Raw genomic sequence first — 24,507 nt, 5'->3', positions numbered from 1 at the left:
GATCCTGGCTAACGAGGTTAAAATAAAGATTAGAGATGATATGGAAAAGCCCTTAACACTGTGCTTAGTGCATAGTAAGCTCCAAACAATGGCAGTTTCCATTCACAGAGGAGCACTTCAGTATACAGATGTGTTTCTAGCAGGACTTATTTGTTACCTGAAAAAGCAGCATGGAAAATGGGAAAGCATTGTCTCAAACAAGAATAACAATAAAATATAAAAATTCTAGAGTCAAATGGCTCCACAGAGGCTCCATACTAGCTATGTGGCCTCTAGAAAGTGGCTTAATCTTTCTGGGTCTCCTCTTTTTCTTCTATAGAAAAGAGATAATATCTTCATCATAGGCACATTGTAAAAAGTCAGTGGTGTTTATAAAAATAAACAAATACATAAATAAGAGTAATGTTTAGCTCATAGCAGGCACTCAGCAGGTATTTGTGCCTTTCCTCCTTTCCCACATGAAGTGCAATAACAGTAAAGAAGCCTATGAAAAGTGTGGTATTCCTGTGTCCCGACATTAATAACGCAAATTACATCTATAGTGTTTCCTACAGTTTTAAGCTACAGTTTACTTTGTGCATTATATTAGTCAGGATTCTTCAGAAAAACAGAACCAGTGAAATGTACATATAGAGAGAAAGAAAATTATTTTAAGGAAGTAGCTAATGCAATTATGGAGACTGGCTAGTCCAAAATCTGCAGGGTGGGCCTGCTGCCTGAGGACCTAGAAAGAGCTGATATTGCAATTGACAACTAAAGGCAGTCTGCTACAGAATTTCTTTTTGCTCAGGAGAATTCAGTTTTTGGTTCTAATTAGGCTTTCAACTGATTAGATGAGGCCCACCTACATTATAACTGGGGATCTGCTTTTCTCAAAGTCCACTGATTTAAATGTAAACCTCACCCCCCAAAAAAACACAAAAATCCCCTCACAGAAACATCCAGAATAATGTTTGATCAAATATATGAACACCATGACCCAGGAAAGTTAACACATAATTAACCATCACATGCATCTTAAATCATTTCAAAAAATCTCACCTTTGAAAACAAAAACAGGCAACTGGCTTATTAAGCTATATTTGAGAAATTAAAAATGAAGATTCTTGGTGGAGAAATTCTCTTCTTTGATCAGCTCTGGATACCTGGAGGTCGGACTCGAGAGAGGATGCAGAGTAGTGACGAGAATTCGAGCATTCAACATTTGTTCTTCCTCATGAGACTTTCTACTCCTTTTGGATCAAAGATGAATGTCTCTATCACAAAGCAGCGTGTTCGTCACTGGCTTCTCTATAATACTTCATGTTTGTTACTGCCTTCTCAACATGATTCCTAAAAAAACAGTAGATGGAATCTAATGTTATCTGATTCTAGCTTGAAGATAAAGAAAAAGTCTAATCTTCATGTGACATGGCATGTTGTTCTAAACATGAAAAGTAAGACATGTGACATTTTCTGGTATATTTCCTATCCTGTACACTGCATTTCATGTGCACCAAGTGCTTTGAGACTGGCTATAAAATAGCTATGCAAGTTGTTTCTAAAGGCTGTATGCTGAAACACCTTTCTAAATGCTCTGCTTAATTTTCCCCCCACATTGTAATTCATTGTTGGCCTTTTCTACAGTGAATTGTTGGAATTAACCAATAAATCAGCAGGAAAAGACATGCCAATTTCCTTCCCAGTTGATAAATTACAGTATGGGCATGGCGTAGTATGTTTTATTTTGTGTATGTGTGTATCCATGCTTGTGCATGTGTGTTATTTCCCCCACTTAAATTTACTTTTCAAGAAACACTGAAATCTTGAAGCTTATAAATTGCTTGCCAATTTTAATGGTCAGTATAAATATAGTATTATATTTATCATGTGTTATAAAAATCTACTCTATCAATCAATGGGTGGCAGTTATTGACAATTTGAAAATAACATTATTCCAGATTTATTTACATGCATTTACTATAAACAATTCGCTTTAGTTCTTATACTCAATTTGTGTTTGTTCATCAGGATTTTTCTATCTCTCTGTCCTCAGTTTTCTTAGTAATTAACATGGTAAATATGTATTTAAAAAGCAATGTTTCCCATTAATCTGTATATCAGCAACTCCTGTCAATAATGCTATAATATTCTTTCATTCTTTAACAAAATATTAATGTGGTAAAGATAATAAAAGTTATTTTAATGTGGAGAATATTGGATTTTCTTGTCCTATGAAATATAAGAAATGGATTCTTTTCCTCTGTGGCTGCTCGAGGGTCAGCTGTCATCATGAATGACACAGTAACTATCTAGACTAGGAAATTCATGACCAATAGACAATTTCAACAGAAACAAATGGTCACTGACATCCTTCACCCTGGGAAGGCAATAGTACCTAAGACAGAAATCAAGAAAAACTAAATATACAAGACCACAACATATGTCATCTTTGTATTTGGATTAAGAACCCATTTTGGTGGTGGCAAGACAACTGGTTTTGGTATGATTTATGATTTTTTGGATTATGCAAAGAAAAATGAACCTGAACATAGACTTGTAAGACATGGCCTGCATGAGAAGAAAAAGACCTCAAGAAAATAGTCAAAGGAACGCAGGAACAGAGAGAAGAAAGTTAGTGGGACCGTAAAGGCCAACGTTGGTGCTGGCAAAAAGTGAAGTGGAGATCAGACAAGAGCAGTGAAGATTCATCAGTTACTGTGATAGTTGAGCAGATTTTTTATAAGAGGATTAATAAACTAAGAACTTTTTAAAAAAATAAGTAATGGACCCTCTACCCAATGGGCTTACCATTAAGGCACTTTGACAATTATACTTACGAAATGACTCTGCTGGTTAGTAATAACTCTAACGGTAGCTAAGCATACTCCTGGAAAGCCACTTCTCCATCTGTCTATACAACACACTTCCTTCCTTATTACTGTGCAGCAATGGGGGCAGGGAGGCTGTTCAAGATCACCCAGGACAACCTGTCCTAAGAGACCACCTTCTACATCATCGGGCTCATCTCTATAAGGAAGAATTTTTTTTAGTTTTGTGTGTGTGTGGGTGGTTTTGTTTGTTTGTTTGCTTAGTGTATAATGGCAAGTTCCTCACTGATCAAATAAGAATACAAATATTTCAAAGGTTTTTGTGAGGATCGATCGAAAAATGACTTACACAGTGCCTAGCACAGAGTAAGCCTTCAATAGGTGTGTGTTCTTTGTTTCGAAAGGAAGAAGTGACTCAAAGTTCTCTTTAGAGAGAACACCTGCAAAACACTTAAACTAAAGGAGGAGAAAAAAGGAAAAAAGTAGTCAAAGAAACCAAGACAATCAGGAAAGGACAGTTAGTACCCAGGACAGACAAGGCCATAGAAGCCAAAAGAAGTTAAGGTTCATGAAAATTTTATAATGCAGTCGCTGAGAGCAAATAGAGTCTAGGACAAGATAATCTAAAATGTTCTTTTTCAAAAGAGTTTTTAAAATATTGTACCCTGTGCTCTGTCTCCATTTGGGAACAGCAGGTTAATACTAGTGCCAGGCCTTTTAAATAATTCAGTCTTCTGACGAAGAGTAAAATACGTAAAAGATGAGGGAGACCTGATGTAAGAGAAAGTCACATGGAAAAAAAAATCTAAGAGTTTAATTAAATGAATGCTCCAGATGAAGCACCAGTATAATATAGCTGTCAAACAAACAAGCAAACAAACAAAAAACCCAGAAAAAATACAGCATGAATTAATAGAGGAAAGACATCATTAACAATGGAGGCTAAAGTGATGCACTAATAGATTAAATCTGGATTGTTCTTTAGGAAGGACTTGACCAACTACAGTGTGTCTTGATAAAGGCAACTAAAATAATGAGAATGTCATAAAATCATATTAATTCAGGGGAAGTTCAAGAAACAGAGACTGTCTGTTTAATCTGGGTATCAACAAAAGTCCTAGCAGAAAATAGAATCCAGCTCAAACGGTTCAAGGACTTCAATGACAGGGCTGCTTACAGAGGTGTGGGTAGGGTTAGGGGATTCATGGAAGACAGACTGTTGGACAGGAGCTGTGGACACAGGATATAAACAAAACCAAAAATGTGCATCAGGAAGGAATAGGAAAGAAATCTAACCTCTCTTTCCTTTCCACCTCCAAGTTCTTCTTGGTCCTTGTCATTGACCAAACCCAAATGGGAATCAGCTGATAAAAGAGCCCTGAGTCCCTCTGTAGGATTCAGCTTCTTGGGACTCATATGAGGGCATGTAAGGCAGAGAATGGATCCTGAAAAGTACAGGAGAAGGTGAAACCAACAGAGAAAACACAGTGCACCTCGGAAAATAACAGACCTCAAATATTTGTAGGGCTGACCTATGGAACAACAATTATATAGTTAGTGATCATACGGGATCATTGTACTGAAACATCCAATGATCCAGCCCTGCCATATTAATCAGTGAGCTTTCTGTGCCTGTGGATTTTGATCAGTAGTTGGATGATTACCTGTTGGGCTGGGGTGTACATGGAATTGGGTTGTACATGGAATTCCTGCTTATGTTTCTTCAGCTCCAAAGACACTATTACTTATGAGTCTTCACTATTTCTATCTTCCAAGATCATACCAGCGTTTCATTAAATCTTCCTGTAACTTTTTTTTTCATTTGACTATTTGGAGGTCCTTTTTGAACACTGAATAAGTGGGAATTAATATCTCATGTTAAACTTTTGCTAAATAATACGAATCACAGTAAATTTTCAGTCACTCAAAGGTGAATTTTTCTCCTTCTGGATTATTCAAGATGTTTGGCTGCCTTCTTCCATTGCTTCGTATATTCAGTAGGCCATTTTTTAAAACCATTGTCACCCTCCCAAGAACACTCCACTAATTATACCCATCGTTTCAACATTTGTCAGATAAGCAAATGTGATTTCTCATTTCTCTCCAGAAAGTGTTTCCAGCCAATGTAATATTAGAAGCAAACAGCCAACGTGTCCATGTAGTTTTCCAACAGAGGTACAAGACTCTGGAATGAGAAAGGCATTGGCTTCCATCCTGTGTTGACCATAACTATCTTTCTTAACTTATTCAAGTCACTTTAATTCTCCAGAACACAAATTTATCATCTATTGAATGAGAGAATTGAATTTGCTGATCCAGGAGGAAAAAGTTAAAGTTCAAAGTTCCAATTCTATTTTAGAATCCCAGACTTTATGAGAACTTATCTTTCCAATTCTCCGATCTCATCACATTTGACTCCTCTTGATTCAGAATGTGTTAAAACAAGACAATTAATTACCCCTCAGTTTATTTTCCCTGTATTATTCATGCTAATCAACCTGTCAGTTCAGAGGACATAAAAGAAATCTCCTTTTTATTCAATCCATTTTAAAACTCAACCCATTATTGAAAAATGCCATTGAGAACTTATTTTTAATTTGCAACCATTTGCCTCCTGAGCAAAAGGAAATTTATGAAGGCAACATATTGCTCACAATCTAGTATCAAAAGTATAGTGACTCTGTTCCCTTTACCCTACCCACAACCCCAGGAAGGGCCTGAAAAACCTGTAGAATAAAACCTTTGTTTTTGAATCTGTACTATGACTACCTGCTCAACCCCCAAAATGTCACCAAAAATGTGTTTGGAAGTTGAGCTAAGGAACATATCTCCTCTCCTGACTTTCCCCAAATCCGGAGGCTCTAGCATAGGGTGGCAGTCTGCCTGGGATGTTAATTTAGTCCTCTTTTCAATCCAGCTCCATTAAACAATACTGTGCACATTTAAAGTCCTTGATGACTATCAGTGAGTTAATCTAATAAATCACATGTGAGGCTTAATTAATGTTTATAAAAATTCTCGGGATCTCAGGATGAAAGGAACTAAATACTCAAATTGGGAAGTGTAACTATTATTATTGTCATTTTTTTGTTTGTTTCATTGAACCCAGTCCTCAGTTCTAAGGTACTGATAGTCGTGCGACTCTGAGATTCATTAATTTCAGCTGACTCTTAGGAGAACTTTTCGAGACTGTAAATGATCTTGGGAACACCTCATTTCAATTTCTGTACAGTACATTATCTTTACTCATTAAAAAATTATCACAGTGATGGATTCTGCTTAATTTAAATTGACTTCTTTGTGGGGGGGAAAAAGGCAATTAAAGTTAAGAATATTTAAAAGGACTCCTAGGTGGGGGAAAGTATTTCAGTGGGAAAATAAAATGGCACTTTGACTCTCACGCAACGTGAATTCTTGTTTTCTCTGATTAGAGAAAACATATTCTTTTTAAAGTTTTTCTCTGAAGCCTTTTAGGCCAAATTGGTGAACTTGAGCTACATGTAAAACATGTTTTACCAAATGTTTGAAAATAACCAAAATGAATACTCACCTCTCAAAGAAAAAAATCAACAGATAATATCTAAAAATGATAAACAAAAATAAAGGATATCATTTAGAGAAATGAAAATATCTCTAAGGTAAGAGGGTGACCAATGAATGGTTCTAGTTTGTTTGGGACTATCCTTGTTTTGGCACCGAAGGTCCCAAGTCATGTGAAACCTCTTAGTTCTGGGCAAACAGATACTAAGTTTAAAAGTGATTTCTCACAAAAGTGAACAAACAGGTGCGAAAAAAAGACTGGATCTTTTATTGATAAGCCCTTTGGTACTCTGAGTTTTAAATTATCTACATGTATGGCTTTGATTTAAAAATTAAAACTTAAATATAATGCTATTTTTGCAGAGAAGAAAGAGGGTAACTGTGTGTGTCAGAGAAATAACTAGTGGAGTACGAGCATGGTGAATGGGGCAAAGGAAAAAAAGACAGTGAGTTGAGTTGGATTTTTTTGCCTCGTAAGCCAGATTTCTAACTAAATACTTTCAAATGTTTTTCAGAAAGTAGAAATCTTAGCATTGTTTATTTGATTTAGGCTACATTTGCCTGAAAAAATCCAGGATGCCCAGTTAAATATGAATTTCAGATAAAGAATAATTCTTTTGTGTATGTCCCAAACATTGTCTTTAATATGGCATGAGATATAATGCTACTTAAAAAGTATTTATTTACCTTAAATTCAAATCTAACTGGACATCTGTGTTTTTATTTGCTAAATCTGGCAACCTTATTCTTGGCTTCTTTTTTCCCCCCCAAATTATATGTGGTGTGGGGAAAGGGTCTGAGACTGGAATTAAGAAGGGTTGGGTTTATTATTTGGGCTTATTATTTAACTGCCCTGACTTCAGTTTTCATATCTACGAAATAAAGGTGGAGATCCGGATAGTCTCTCAATTCATCTCCAACTGTAAAATTCATAAATTAAATTCATCTTGTTTGAGAATGTCCTTGACATGGCCAAGGCATGTCATGAGCCACAGTTGAGAGCTGTTGATTTATCTTTTCCCGCCCCTTTCAAGAGAGCAGTAGTGGAGAGATGGGGCTGTTTCCACTCCTGTGCCCTCTCTGTGACCAAACCCACTGAAGTAATGAAGAGATTCCTGAGAGGCTAAAGTGTGGGCCACATTTTATGGCTTTTTAGGAATTTGGCAGCAAGAGAATTTGAACTAGCTAGACTTAGAAGGTCAAGAGTGTTTCCCAAAGTGTCTGTGTGAGCAGGAATGACAAACTGAGTATTACATGGCAGCCTCAGCCACGAGGTATGCTAGCTATATCATGTTTACTTCTGGAAACATGCACCCAGCTTTTATGGCCCAACACACGGGATTCACTTGGTATGGAAATTTCATATTTTAATAGATTGGGCAATTTCTATGCATTAGCTGAACGCCATTATTTCACATTTATAGCTGGGGTGGGGTGGGGGTCAGTGTAATGCAGTAGAAAGTTCACAAGCTTTGAAGTCAATCAGGCTGGTGTGCAAATCCTAGTTGCAATCCATCCTAGGGTGTGACCTTCAGCAAGTCACCTCACTGTCGTGTGTAAAACATGCAATGGCTCACATTTATTGAGTGCTTACCATGGTCCCATGCTACGTGCTTTATTTGCTCACTTCGATAAATTCTCACAATGTCTCTAAAATGTAGGTGATATTGTCAATTATAATTACAATATAATTTTGTCATATAATTTTATATTCTTAATTATAAATGGGGAAACTAAAGTTAAGAGAGGTCTAAAATCTGGCCCAGGTCACATGGAATGGTATGATGAAGCCGGATTTGAAATCAAGTCTATCTGTCCAAAACTCATGTTCTTTCCGTTACATTTATTGTCTCACACATATTAATTTTCTATTTCCCATTAGGCTCTTCTATCTCTAAACATATATCTTTCCTAGGGTTATAGTGAGAACTAAAAGGTGTCATATAAACAAAGCAGATAGCACAGTGCCTGGCACATACAGGTACGCATTAAGTTGTTATTTTCATAGTCTCTTCATTTGACAATGACTAGTAATTATAGTCAATGCTAACCAGAAGAAATATTACATATGATTCAAGATATCTGCTCCCCATGCCCACCCCCCAAAATCAAATAATCTGGCCACTGAAAACCTCTCAAGCCTAGGGAACAAAAATCTCATAGACCTGAGGTGTATGTCCAACACCTTAAAATGTCATTATTTTAGACCAGGGGTCGATAAACCATGGCTTATGAGGCAAAGCTGGCCAGCTCCTATTTTTGTAAATAAACTTTATTAGAACAGAGCCACGCTCATTCGTTTGTCTGTTGTCTGTGGTTGCTTTTCTGCTACAACAACAGAGTTGAGTAGTAATGACAGAGATCATATGACTCATGAAGCCTAAAATATTTACCATCTGGCCTTTACAGAAAATGTTCCTAATCCCTGTTGTAGACCATACCAATGCAATTATTATAATAATTGGAAAGCTTGGGAAAAATTGGGCTTCAGCATCAGTCAGGGACGGAGTATTATAGATTGATTTCACAGATCTGAGAATCTGTGAGGCAAGCATTGTCGTGAACAGAGACAGTCCATTTAACGTGACTAATTTCCAAATGTAAAGAAATGCTATGTGATAGATAAAATAAAAAATTATTTAAAAGCTCTATTAAATTCATTCATGGGAGTTTTGTGTCATTCAACCAACAAATAATATATATAATTGCTATCATGAAAGGACTCCCAGAATTACTTTTTAAAGGGAGGAGTAGTGATATAACCATGCATTTTGGCTACCCTAAAAAGTAAATCTAACAAATTCTTCAAAGAGTATACTACAATGACTTAAAGGTGCCAGTTATAACTGATTCTAAGTCATTTGCTTAAAAACAAAATAGACTTAAGATTCACAGGAGTCCAACCTTTGTCATTAAATACATTGTTAGAAATATCCCCAAAGTTAATGAAATGGAGTTGCTATTCAGTTGTTGTTCTTGCTCTTTAATAATGATGGATTCAGCCACTTTAATAATTCAGATTGGCCATCACCTTTTAAGTAGAAATGAATAGGTTATATCTCTTGCAGGACATAGTGTATTTTATGGTTGCTCTTGTTCATTTTGTTTACCTTTGTCTGAGTTAAAAAATCTTTTTGCTGTAAGTGACAGAAAAACCAACTCTAAATGGATTAGGGTGAAGGGAGGAATTAATTGGCTCATGGAACTCAAGGGTCCACAGGTACATCTGCCTTCAGATATGGCTTGATTCAGGACCCAAGCAATGACAGTAACATCCACTCATTGGCTTTGCTCCCTGGGGGTTGCTTCCTGGGGATTGGTTTTGCTTCCGGTGGATTCATTTCATTTCAGTCTTTGCGAATTTCAATCTTGCCCCTCAGAGCTTTAAGGTGGCTGCAGATCCAGGCTTCATATTCATACTCTGCCAATCACAGTAGTAGAGAAACAAATCTTTCTTTCTCCAGAAACAGCAGCTAACTTCTCCTCATGGTGACTCTAATCTCCAGACTGAGATAAAGGAAGAGATAGGCTAGCTAGTTTAAGGCCATCCAGATGTAATATTTCAAGAGCAGGACGGGTGTCAACTCCAATCAAACCAAGCTGGCTGAAAGTAGAGGAGAGAGAAGTACCTTGCAAAGTGTATATAATCTTTGTTGAGTACAGGATCTGTGTATGCCCATTAGATCAAAATTGTTGATTACATCGTTCAAATTTTTTATATCTTTAATTGGTTTTTATTTCACTTACCAAATTCTAGAGATACTATTCAAAAATCTTTGATTATGATAGCATGTCTATTTTTTTTTTCTTTTTTGAGACTATCTGTTTGAGGCACTCAGAAACAGGATGGTTATATCTCCACTGTAAAAAGGGAATTTAATTATCAAAAACAATCATCTTTTTTTTCTGAAAGTCCATTATATCTAATAATAATATTGCTCCGCCAGCCTGCTTTGTAAAAAGCACATTTTTAAAAATAAAATCCAAACACTGTTAAAAGATAGTGTGCATAATATAAATCTCCTTCTGGCTTGTGCCTCTAGTCTCATGGCATTGGGTCTCAGAAGCAAACTGTTACTAGTTCCCTCTGTATCCTTTTGCAAATGTTCTATGAGCATTTTATTTCAATGAGAATATATTTATATTTGTTTTTGTGTGCGTGTGTGTGTGTGAATTTATCTGTTCTCTTTTGTTTATCTCATTTATATGCTCTACTTTATAATACTTTCATGTCATTTTTAATTTTTTTATTGTGCATTCATCTTTTGATGGGATTGTAATTGTTGTCTGGTTTATAAATAAGAGTCTGTGAATCCTGCATTGTGAGTGTCCCTAAAATGTTTTTATAATTGCTTCTGCCAGAGCCCTAGTGGTCTTAACATGGCCTTGTTTTAAATTTCCATCTTAGTTTCCCTTCATTTTGAAGGCACTGTGGTAACATACTAGGGTGAGATGCAGAACTGGGTTTTTACATCTCATAGGTAACTTTTTTTTTCTCACTCAGGTAAGCCTTGTTGATTTAGGAAGCTACATTCTTAATCTAGTGGATAGAGTCATTCTCTTCCCATTTTCCTGATTGGAAGATTCCTCCAGGTCCAAAAATTATTCAGGAAAATCAATTCTAGCTTTACTTCCCTGCGTTTTCATTATCTCCTAGACCATCCTAATCCAAGACCTCAGAATTCAGAAACAATATGCTTCTGTTGAACGCTTCTGTTGGTTGCTGTTGCATCAAAAAAATTATTATTGTTTTTTATTTCTTTGTTTCTGGCACCTGGGGATTTCTCTTCTTTCTGTTGAATGTAACTTATAATTTGTAAATATTTTTAACAGAAAGGAGATCCGTTGTCCTGTCAGATAAGTCTACCATGTTTTCTTGAAGTCGTGTTATGCAATTTGAATATTAAAATAAATCAATGACATCATGGGTATTATTATAACTTTAAATTCATGATGGTATTTAATGTAAATAAGGTGTCATTTGAGCTCAAAGGAAGCCTCCCTTGAACAAGTGGAAGTGTGTATAAGATATGAATCACACCATGCAGACTCAGGTATACAAGAGCTATTACTTTTACTTTCTATACTTAAGTTTCCATTCACAAACAAAGATTTAACCTCTTTTCTTCTATGGTTTTACTTCTTCTACTCCCTGCTCACTTCTTCAACCACATACCCACTCCTCTCTCTAAACTCCAGGCTGGGTTGATTTACAGTTCTATAGTGACTTGTAGTGTCAAGACTTTGGGGGAAGTGTACTACCATGCTAATTAAGTCATATGTCCACACAGATTACCACCAAGATGTCCATAGTACCAGGCAGCCTAATTCTTCAAGTCTAGCAATTCTGATTTTTTTGTATTTTGCATTTTGGGGCCACAGGAACTTTTTTTAATACAAAGCTGCCTGTGGTTCCTTCTACTTACGCCATAGCCATTGCCTCTATGATGCCGTGTTGTCCATTGGATAATGTTGCTAGAAAAAACACAATTCATTTCTGATATTGAGTTCTACAAACCTTGCTGAGAGACTTGAAACATCTCTAGATCTTTTAGGACATAGAGTTCCACTCTACCCTTGAGTCTTCTAGATCTCCTTTTTCTTTCTCTTTCCTACCTTCTAAACTCTTATCATGGGAAATCATATGAGCAAGAGAGTAAGATGGGGAGACTGTAGGAAGATGTTTCTTTTGAGATTTTTTGTACTTCTCTCTGATGTCTCAATATTTTTTCCATTTGTTTGATCTATACCTATGAATCGTTTCCAGTCTCAGAGTCGTAGTCTTCTAGAAACAAGATCCAGGATGAAAAGTGTTTGGTAGACAATTTACCACATTCTCTTCCCGAAACAATAAACAGAGTTGGTGAATACCTGCCTGCAATGAGAAGTGGGGAAAAAGAAAATATAAATAACGTTTCAAACCAAGAACTCATCACAAATGACAGGATATATTTGTGACTGTCAGGATCTCAAGAGCTCTTTTAAAAATCTTAACAAGTTTCCCATAGTTCCTTCAATTGGCCTATGCATTTCTGACTATTTCCTACTAGGATCTCACTGCTCTCAACTTTTATCCCCTTACCTGCCCCCTAAAAAGGCCCTAGATCCTACTTAAATGATAACTGAAGTGAGTATAGTATTCTAGGTTGACAGTATTTTCCCCTAGCACTTTGAATATATTATTCCATTGTCTCCTATGGAACTTACCCTTCAGAGAAACTTTCTGACAAAATAAAATTTTTCTTACTTCCCTGTTACCTTTTCTGAATCACATACTCTCTTAAAATCCTCTAAATGTTAAGATCTTTGAATCTGTGATTATCAAATTTATTTTTGAACAAATGTACAGAACTGAATCATTTAAAACACACTGGCTGATGACTTTTTAATTAGGAGGTAATAATATTGTCATCATTCAAGCCATTATTAGAGATTCCTCTTTCAGCATCTAGGGCCTGCATCTCATTCTTTTAAAAAATAGAATTGGTGCTAAGTAATGGTCCTTTCAAGGGTTTTGCAGTTGCAGTCAGCAAAAGCTCTTGTCAACAAGATAGATGGTCAAGTTGTATTCAAAGGTGACTGTAAAGTACTAAAACATCCTTTTGTGAACTTTATAAATATCCTCCAAATGTAGTACTCAAAGACAACTTTTTAAAATTATTCTAAACAATGGTATAACTATTGGAAGAAGCTTACAAACTCTCCTTTGGTGAACAAGTCATTAGACAAGCATGGCCTCTTGATAAAAGGATTCTAAAACATTGGCTTTCAGAGTCAGACAGAACTAAGTTTGTACCCCAAATTTACCATTTACCCAGATGTATGACCTTGGGCAGATCATTAAAATGATCTATGATTTAGTTTTTCATATGGCAAAATAAGGATAATTACACTTATTTCAGAGAGTTGTACCTGGAATACCCTTTAAAAAGTTATCAGAAATAAAAATAGAATACTATTAATTTCAAAAAATTAAGTTTTATGTGTTCTTAAACTCTAACATTGGCACCATGAATGCCAAACCAACACCAAAACCCAAACACAATTTCTCCAATAGTTGATAATGATTATCATTATAGAAACTAACAAGGCATCACCTTCATTAATTGTTTTATAATTTGGCCATTTTTTCTCCTCTAGCTAAGTTTGTCTATAGCTTTTATGCACCATATTCATAGGATTACGCTCATACAAAACACATGTAACATTCAATGTTTTGGCAATTCAATTTTAAACTAGAAACAAAACTAAAACCAAAGCATAACAGTACAAAAGAAAATCATGAAAATGATGACATTTGTAGAGCTTAATGTATATGAAATTGTCAGGGATATTAAATCTGATTACTCCGGTGAGGGAACGTTATAAGATCCACCTTTAGAACAGTAATGATATCATGTAGCTCCCCTCCCATCCCTCAACATTGGATGGGCTGCGCCGGATCCACGTTAGTCTTTGTAAATGTAACTGACATAAATACTGTATATGCTAGAGAAAGAGTGTAAAATGAAATGGCTCAAGAAGTTGAGTTATTACAACCCACATCTGGGTGCACCTAAAAATGCCTGGCACAGAGAAAGTGTTCTATAAATGGCAGTTGGTTCTCCTTCTTGCCATAGATTTAGCATTATATACTTTTCTCATTATTCTAGTTGATTCTATAAGAGATATCTCACCTCTTTTTTCCTTGTCACTTACAACTGATTTCATGTTTAAATGGCTTTTATTCTTTTTTGCTATTGAATTTTAAATTATATTTATATCTCCTTTTCACATTCCTATCTCCATCTCTCCAAGAAATAAATCTGTTTGGAAAGATATATAATTGGCTTGTGGCTTTAGCAAGAGACAGTATATCATTAAGCAATCATTTATATTTTCAAAACAAGATAAATCAGTAAGAAGTTAAAAAACAATGTTTTACCAAATAAAAGTTTATTATAGATTTTTTGATGTGTTGAACTTTTCTCTAGAGAAAAAGTAGTCAAACTCATTGTTTTTATAATAAATTTGTAGTTGTTGCCATATTCAAATTTTTCCCCCAAGTTTTACTTAACATGATTTTCTCTTCTTTAAGTGTGACCTTTGTCCCAAGTCTCAGAGCCAGCATATAATGAGCATGAGACCCTGAGTCGGGGTGGAAACTATGACAAAATAGCATCAGAAATTTTAATGAGAAGAGAAAATACAGGGATAAAAAAAATAATGGCAGAGTCCAATGTTCATTTAGATCAAATTAAGTATAAATATTTACTTTAGGAGCAGTGCAGGATCAAACCTTCATCTCCCTAGTACAAAAACTACCCTTTAAACATGCCTGAGTCAAATCACATGGAAATGTGAACAGAACTCTTTTTATTCTCCTACCCAACCAGCCCACCAAACAGAATAATGAATAAGCCACCAAGTGCACCCAACAGTGCACGCTTCATGATTTTTACATACAGGCACCATTCTTCTTAAAAGAAGCAAGTGCAGTCTGATTCACTGGTAAATCACATGGTGATGATTTTGGCTGAGTGTACTGTGTGAGCGCTGCTACCAAACACACACTATAGTAGCAGCCACGAGTGTCATCCTGTGAGCTACGAGTATGAAAACATCACTAAGAAAACACCTTGTATCTGTGTTTTATTATGGAACTCACCTGTAAAACTTTACTTCCTTTTTTCTCTATGGTGAGCACATCAGCACTAGAATCCTAAAGCAATGCTCAGAAAGTAACATGTCCCCAAGAGAACAGGGACCGCCGATATGAATCACAGAATTAAATTAAATGTAACTGATGACAGCAATGAATATAAAATTCAGATTTGCTTAAAAAGAACAAATAGTAATCCCCTTTCTAAACACCCCAACTTCTGTTTAAAAAACAACAAAACAAACATTCTTTACCAGCCTGATCACATGTATGGAAAGTTTTTTTTTTTTTTTAAGTTGGTCATTAGTTTAAAATGAGGAAATAACATTTTATTATGGGGTTGGCTTAGATAATTTATGTTAAAATTTTATGTAAAAAAGTGATGTTTTAAAGCTGCTGATAATTTCTAAAAGTTCACAGAAGGGTATATATAAAAAGATAAAATTTATCATTTGGATATTAGAGCACTTCAAAAGGAAACTGTATACATTCAGTTATATTTAAGAAGAAATTACTGTCTCAATTGAATTACCTGGTGATTAACAGAAAAATATTTTAGAAGGCAGATAAGGCAGTCTTGATACTGATTGCATCAAGCAGATTATGAGAGAAGTGGGAGATAAAAGTGAATATAGAGTTTCAACATCATGACCCTAACCTTTGATAGTCAGATAAGAATGTCCACTATGAGGAAATGAAATACAGCAAAGTATGATTAAGATCACAATGTGCAGAGAGTGATTCTTGTTTTTTTATGATGCAAGAATAAAAGCATTGTTTTATTTTTCTCTTAGATGATACATATTTCATTATGTGTGAAAATAAGGAATTAAAATTGGCTCCTTTCATAGCCTACTTAATTTCTTCCTTGGAATGTGGAAACAAATGCAGGAGGTCTTTTTAGAGAGCTATAACTTTACTTACGTAATTTTGCGGACATTCACAATTTACAAAACACTTTTGGGTTCATCATCTGGTTGGAGTCTCACCACAATGCTGAGAGGTACAACAGGGCACAATCATTATAATTCCCACTTTATAACTGAGGAAAAATGTTCAAAGAGGTTAAGTGATTAGTTTGAGATCAAATCACCCGTGTTTGAACAAAGACAAAGGCTTTTTCTTGTGAGCACACAGCCTGGATATTTTTTGTCCCCTCACTCACCCTTTCCTTTCTTTCAGTTTTTCACTTGACTCAGGTTTTGACACTATCACTGTGGAGTTCATCATGTCCTATGTTGGCAAACAACTTCTATTGTAGCTGATTCAGGAAGCTTTTAGCCCAAATGAGTGGTGTCAGTTTGGTTTAGGATTTATGTCAAAGGAATAGTGAAAACTTCTTTCTCTTATGCTTATTTTTGTCTCAGACAAGCATGTCTCCGATGTATATAATCATTTGCAATATACATGTGTGATCCAGAAAGAAAAATACCAAATATGTTATCATCATACATATAGAAAAACCATTTGAAATAAACTCATGATAGTCCTTTGCAAAATAAAATTCTTAGCTCCTGCCATAATTTGTTTTTGGGTAACATTTTGAGTATACTGTAATCCTAATGACTCTACCAGCCAAAAAAAGAAAAAGAAAAAAGAAGAAAGAAAACCAGGAGAGTTAAAAGGAGGATCTCTGAGTTTCTCTATACTCTAATCGTGGTGTTGAGAAATCAGGATGTTACCGTTTTATGTTTGTTTTGCTTTAACAATGTATTTAAATGAAAACCCAGTAAATAGACCAATTTTATAGCAGAAATAATAGCATTTTTCAGCAGAGTTCATGATCCTACAAGTCAAGATATACAAGATTTCATTTTTTAAAAACAAACTGAGTATCATTCTGCAAAGAGATAGGTGCAAATGATGGAAATGCATAGCGCATCATTGTAGAAGAGTTAAAGGCAATTTATTCCTGTAGTTTCTTGACAAATAATTTTTTTTTTTAAATAGCCAGGAAGCAAGTTTAGTTTGTAAGTTATAAAGAAGAAACTGCTTCTTCTGACTCCCGAAATTAAAAGGCTTCTCTGCAGCCCTGAATTATGTGGGGTTGCATCAGATAATTAAAGAATTGACAAACAAAGAGTCCTGTCAAGGACATTGTAAAGAAGATTTGGGGCTCTTTAATTTGTTTGTCACAAAACCTGAAGAAGAGATATTGAGGAAATGAAAATGATCAAAATTAATAATAACGATAATAATAATAGTAAAAATAGCCAATATGTACAAAGCACTTGTGCTTTCAGAGGAAGCACTCACATGAATTATATAATTCAATATTTATTTCGTTCATGAAGGTATTGAGGCTTAGTGAGGTTAAGTGACCTGCCCAAGATCACTCTGGTAATAAATGATTTAGTGGTAGTTCCAACCTAGCCCAGGAAAGAGCCTTCAAGGAAAAATCAGGCATCTGACTCCACATCTAGTTCTTTTCTACATCTGTGGTTTGGCTAATTCACAAGAACTTCATGCACTTTAGTTTCCTCATTGGTAAAATTATGAGCTCTATAAATCCCAAGCTGTAGTTGGCAAACTCCTGAGGTGTGCAAGGGGCAAGAAATGGACTTGAAGTTTATTGCAAGTCTTCCATGTACTGAATAAGGAATATGTTTAGCTTATATACATGCTTCTATTTTAGAGGTATGTAGATTTGTTTCTAGAATATTAAAAGAAACTTGAAAATAATTTCTGAATTCATAGTCTTTGCCGTGATGTATGTTCTCAAACAAAAAGCTTAAAGCATAATTACTGTCAAATGAGGACTCCCCAAAATATTTTTACATCAAAATTGGGCCTTCGCTTCTTCCGAGGAAAGAAAACAAGATGGTATCTCAAAACCTGGCCAGTTGTAAATCTCTATGATTACAAGAGAGAATTTAAATGACTTGACTATCAATTTTTAAAATATTCAAGAGCTATGCATTTAGATTACTTTTCCCCACTCATACCTACAGTTTTCACTTATTCCTTTTTTGGACAAGGACAGTAAATGCCCCAAGTGCTTCATTACAATAGTCATTGAAAAGCAGAAGCTGGTAGATTTAGCAATGGCCAAACCTTCAGTAATGTTTCTTTTGCATAAATTGGCTACTTCCTATCCTATTGGTGATCAGTTTGGCAAAGCTTAGAAGCTCTTAGACTTTGTCTAGGTAAGATACTTGAAGAAAATGAATAGCTGGATCAGAAAGCAGCCCTGTGGGCATTTCATTAGCTAGGGCTCCTCTCACTTTGCCCACTGAAAATGGTCTGGCCGATTTTGAGCTACTTTGAATGGGTCAGGGCACTAACAGCCCGGACGACTGTAGAAACAATTCTAAATGGAATGTCACCCATAGAGGTAACCTGAACCACCAAACCTCAATTGTGGCTTTGCTTGGGAGTAACTTGCACAGCTCTCTTTTTGTTCTTATGATACAAAACAAGCTAACTCTAATTAGGCATCTAACCTTCATTATAGCCACTTGGGAAGCCCGTTTGCCTGTGCACAGCTGGAAAACTATTACGAACTTTCTGAAAGCAAATCAGTCATGTTGTTTAAAATTTGTTTGAGCTAGCTGTTTCTGTTCTAAGAATTTGTCACAAAAAATGATCACGTATATGCAAAATCTTTAGAATTAAAGATGTTTTTACCATAGAGGTTTGTTTATTGGTGTTTATCATACAGATTTGATTAAATAAACGGTATTATACCTATATGGAAATATTCTATAGCCGTTAAAATTTTATAAAACAAATTTAATGTCAATGAAAGATAAGAAAGGGGATTAGGTCATAGATGTGTATATATATAAAATGTGACTTTAATATAATTTTCAATTCATTTTAAAATACAGTCACAATTTTGTTTGCTTTGATTTTCTTAAATGTAAAGCCTGCCATGACATTTGGAAATAGAGTTTAGCGTATATTAACTAGCTTTTTTTCCCCTCAAACACACCATGATGTTTCCTGCTTTGGGCCTTTGCAGTCAGAATCTGTCTGTAAAATTTTTCTCTGAGATTTTCACACGTCTTCTTTAATCACCTATCAGAGACTGCCACTCAGTCTCAATCACATCACCCTTATTTTATTTTCTTCACAACCCTTGTCACCATCTGAAGTTACCTTATTCACTTTTTTTACATTTGATTTTTTTTTGTCTCCCTCAAAAGAATGTAGTATCTATGAGAATCAAGGCTTTGTCAATTCTATTTCCTACCACACTTTGAACCATGTTAGGTGTTCAGTATTTTTCAAATGAATGATTTAGTAAATGTGTGTATCCCATTTCTGTCTCTTCTGGTGGGTCTTTGGGGCTCTTTGATTCCAATTTAGGAAAAAAAAATTGATATCTTGACATTTCTCAGAAATAATTCTATCCACCAATAATTGTCAAATATCCTTATCCCATCTCTGTTATTCATTTGAGAAACATTAATTGAGTCTCTTTAATGTACCAGAGATAGTACTAGGAGCAAATACAGCTGCAAAATAAGATTTAGATTTGGATTTGTTTGCTTGATCCAGGAGGACCATGGTTAATGGGATACAAACACGCAACATATGGTAAGATAGAGAGTTGATATATGGTAGAATAGGAACAAAGAAAGAGGTACACAGGATGCCGTGGGAGCAAAGTAGGCGCCGTGATGAAATACCTTGATCTATGGAAGCCTTCATGAATGTGAGCTGAAAGCACTTTCCAGGCACAGGGGATGGAACATGTTTTGTAGGCATGCCATGTTCTCTGAAGGATGAGCAGCTTGGTTTGACTAGATGTGGATGAAGAGGCAAGGGACTGATTGAGACTGGCCTTTATGCCATGCTAAGGTGTGAATTTCTTCCTATAGGCAATAGGGAATGACAAAGAACTCTAAATTTGAAGAGCCCATAATCAAAAAAAGTCCTTTTTAAAATTAATAGAATTTTCAATTACCCGAGGAAGAATATTCTGAATTCAGTAGGCATCATTCTTGATTATTCCTGTTTTCTTCTCCCTAACCACCACATCTAAATAATGAGTCCTATATCTCTAGTAATCTATCTACTTCCTTTTACTTGTATTTTTCACCCTTAGCCGAAATTTGGAACTTCTGCCTGGACTTCTGCTTGGACTTCTACAATTAGCCTCCTAATTCGTCTTCTCACTTCATTCTTGCCTCTCTTCAATCTTTGCGGCAGCCAGAGTCATCTTCTAAAATCAAAAGCACACCACTCCCCTACTTAAAACACTTCCTATTGCCCATTGAATAACAAACTCCCTCCAATGGTCTGTGATCTAGCCTCTCTGCTCATCTTGCCAGACTATTTCCTGTGTTTCTCTCTTTCATCCAGTAGGGAAAAGCCAAGACTGATCTCCTTTTCATTCCTCAAATACACCAGACTCTTCTTCTCCTTAGGTCTTTACAAAGTGCTGCCTCTGCCTAAAATGCTCTTTCTCATACATTTCACTTTATTGGCTTTTTTCCCCATTCTTTGGGTATCAGACTAAATTCCATCACATTCCCTGACTACTCACTCTATCAAAGTGAGTTCTCCCCTCCGGTGGTAGCCAATCCCCAAGGTAGCCCCCAACAATCCTCACCTTCTACTATTCATGCCATTCTTAGTCCTTACATTAGTGTCCTATGGCTGCCATAAAAAATTACCAAAAATTAAAATAACAAAAATGTATGCTCTCACAGTTCTGGAAGGAAAAAGTGCAAACTCAAGGTGCTGGCAGGGTCATACTCCCTCTGAAGGCTCTAGGGAAAAATTCTTCCTTGCCTCTTAGTTTCTGGTGGTTACCAGCAATCGTTGGCATTCTTTGGCTTGCAGATGCATCACTGTAATATCTGCCTTTGTCTTTATATGGTCTTCTTCCTTGTGTATCTGTCTGTCTCCAAACTTTTTTTTTCCTATAAGGCACTCACTGGTCATTATGTTTAAAGCCCACCATATCCAGTATGATTCACACGTACTAGGGTTAAGACTTCAAATTTGATTCACACGTACTAGGGTTAAGACTTCAAAATATCTTTATATTAAATTATATTCCCCAAAATATCTTTTTTGGGGAATATAATTTAATCCACAAGTTCCCTCCTACACTGCATAGGACTGACCTGTGCAACTAATAGGATATGGGGAAATGAGAGTATGTGGTTTTTGAGACTAGGTCATAAAAGACATTTTAACTTACCCCTTGCTCTCTCTTGAATCACTCACTCTGGGGGATGGGATCTATGTTGAAAAGACACTCAACAGCTTCCTGGAAAGGTCCACATGGGAAAGAACAGAGACTGTAAGCCAATTGGCACAAGTTTGCTAGCCACACAAGTGAGCCTTCTAAGAAGCAGAGCCTCCAGTTCCAGTCAAGCTTTTAGATGATGGCAGCAATAGCCAACATCTTAACTGCATCCTCATGAGAGACCTTGCACCAGAATCATCAACCTAAGCAAGCTCTGAATTCCTGACCCCTAGAAACTTTGAGATAGTAAATGTTTATTGTTTAAAGCCATTAAATTGGGGGTAATTTGTGGCACAGCGATAGATAACTAATACTCTTCAAATTTTCTGTTTTGTGCTTGTTACAAAGTAAGTATTTAATAAAGATTAGCTATTATTATTAATAAAAAGTTCTTTAGAAAAAGTATTAAATATTATCATCTGAAGTATTATTTAAATCCATTCATAGTTCACTCATCCACAGTTATATCTACAAAATACGATAATGTCCAAAGGCCCCTAGAAAAAAAGAACATTATTGCTACATTAGTTAAATAAAATCTACCATTTATTAAAAAGAAACAAACCACTGATAAGTACAAAAACATAAATGAATCACAAAAATATTATGCTGAGCAAAAGAAGTCTGACACAAAGGAACACATGCTATATGATTCTATTTATATAAAACTCTAGAAAAAGACACATCTAATCTTTAGTGACAGAAAGCAGATCAGTGTTTGCCTGGAGCCAGGGGTCAAAGGGTAGATTGACTGCAAAGAGGCACAAGAGAACATTTAGAGGTGATAAAGATGTTCCTTCCATATGTCGATTGGAGTGGTCACAAGGTTGTATACATTTCAAAACTCATCAAACCGTGTCCTTAAAAATGCATGTTTTTTATTATATGTAAACTATATCTCAATACAATGGATAAAAAATGTACAATTTTCTGAGCATTCATGAGCCAAATGCTTTATGTAATTATAGTAGTACAAAAGAAACAGCCCCATATTTTGAAAATGGAAATTGAGTCTCAGAAAGATTAAGTGACTTCTTCAAGCCCACACAGTCTGAGGTCCAAATTCTTTTTCTTGTTTCAGTATGCTTTGTTAGAGTTAAAAAGAATTTTCCATGTCATCTATTTCAGCAATGACAAACTCCAATATTTTTAGGAGCTCAGCAATAAAAGTATAGAGGAGAGGACTGAAGATAAGACAACAGAGAGTTTTCTGGCCATGGGGAAGACACTAATTTAATAAACCACAGGGTCTTAGAGAACATTTTATAGAAGAGGAACCTGAGACTAAAGAGATTTAATAAATTACTTGCCTATGGTCACCCAGCTATGAAATGGCAGATCTCCTAAAGGGGAGAGACAAGTTGAGGTAGGTGAAGGGGGGAAAGATGAAAAGCTAGAAGGCAAATACGTAAAGTAAAACCCCAGCATGTAAGAAATGATTATGTTTATGCATTAAATCATACAAAATCAAAAGTTTAGTAAGGGGACTACGTAGCATAGCTCATCTGAGTTTTGATGACTAATTCATTTGCCTGCTCATTTTTCCATCCACGCATTTATTGAGTCCCTACTGCATGCAGGACACCATGCTTGAAGGTTTCCTCATCCTATGTGCTAAGTGCATCATCCTCTTTGAATCCTGCGCATCAGCTCCCATTAGCCTCCCCCTCGTCAAATAACTCTTTTATGACTTTTATTCATGTTGTACCTGTAGAACCTTGCTTCACTGCCCTTGTCTTCAATTATCTGTAAAACACGTTTTACACTTTATTATAGCCCTGTGTAATGCTATCTGGTCCACTAATTGTTTTAAATGTGTACGTCTTATCTTCCAAGCTAATTTGCAAGGGATTTCTGAGCAATGTAAGAGTAAATATCTTAAATGACTTGCTTAATAGCTCCACAAAACCTGGCACAAGGTTAGGCACACAGAATACTCTTCAATTCTTATCAAGTGACTATCCTGGTGTCCTGGGATAGCAGCAGGGCTTAGGCTGGGTGTCCCAGAAGCCTGACCAGAAATAAGGATTTGAGTGCACATAGTTCATTCGAGAAGCAATCTCTGGAAGAACTGGGAGGGGCATGAATAGGTGAAACAAGGAAGGAAAGGAAGCGACGATAGGAAATGTTCACAAGCAGATTGCTATGTGGGTAATTGGAATTCAGTCCCACTGGGGACTTCTGGAAAAGTCTGTGGAATACCCCTTTGAGTTGTCCAGCCTGAGGGGTGAAGAGCAAAGGGATTTATTCACCAATGCCCTTTTATCACTGGTTGAAAATTGCATCTTGGGTCAGAAAAAGTCCCTAGGCAGAGTCCCAGGTGCCGACAGTAGGACTCCATTGGTGTGCACAGCAATGAGGACTGCTAACGGCATATGTCAGGGCAATAACAGCTTCTGCTACACAGAACATTTCAATCAAAGGAAGGCTTTTTCGTGACAACATTTATTTAGCACCAACCATGTGATGTTCTCTGGAATACAAAAATAAATATAACATGTTCCTTGTCTGCTAGGAACTTAGCTCTATTATTTCTCTTTGACGATTACAGAAAAAAGCAGAAAAAGAAGGAAGAAAAAATAGCCCAGTCTCCATTCCCAGTCCACATTCTCTGTTAAACATTTTATGCTATTCTGCCCACCACTTCATTACAGTCATGATTCCTATCATGTTTAATGGCTCGTAGTCACTGTCAGAGAGGCGTGGAGTCACACCAGAGTCTGGAAGGTGAAGGGGGGATCTTTGCTTACCTCGGGGTCCCCGGCCCTGCTTCAGTGAAAGTTCTGCATCTATATTTCATTAACCCATACCAAATATGCAACATGATTTTCTGTTCAAATTAAATTAATATTTGAAATAAAGAAAAAAAAATCATGGGAGGGTGAGTCAGTCACTTACTAGAGGACTCTGCAAAGAAGTGATGAAGAAAAAGTGTCTATATTTGGTGATTTTGCCATACAACAAAGCAGTCTGTTCTGTGAAGTACTATAATTATAAAGTAATTTGCTACCTCTAATGGGAGGACTTTTCTTTCATAAAATATTAACTAAATATAATAGTGCAATAGGTTAGAAACAGTCTTAGTTTCTCCATAAAAAGCCAATTTGTAACCACTATAAATGTCTTCTTCAAGATGATGGTATCTAAAAACATCATCCATGCCCATAGCCACTTGGCCTTGCATGAAACACAACACATTTCCCTTGTCCTCTCTAGTTGATTTGATGCTAAGTGCTTTTCCCTGTAAACACGTTAATTGTGAGGCTGTTCTATCTTCTTGCTGAAAAAGTCTTAACTGAATGTACTGCTAT

At 36.0% G+C, this 24,507-nt stretch overlaps 1 pseudogene; it reads left to right on the top strand.

Annotated features, from left to right (window-relative positions):
* Positions 1–2,271: 2,271 nt before the first annotated feature.
* On the top strand, positions 2,272–2,658 carry LOC120604298 (40S ribosomal protein S24-like; annotated as a pseudogene).
* The last annotated feature ends 21,849 nt before the right edge of the window (positions 2,659–24,507 follow it).

Source organism: Pteropus medius, unplaced genomic scaffold (genome assembly GCF_902729225.1).
Source record: "Pteropus medius unplaced genomic scaffold, Ma_sr-lr_union100, whole genome shotgun sequence".
In the NCBI taxonomy this organism is placed as follows: Eukaryota; Metazoa; Chordata; class Mammalia; order Chiroptera; family Pteropodidae; genus Pteropus; species Pteropus medius.
The sequence above is the reverse complement of the archived record's forward strand: the minus strand, read 5'-3'. Positions and strand labels throughout refer to the sequence as shown.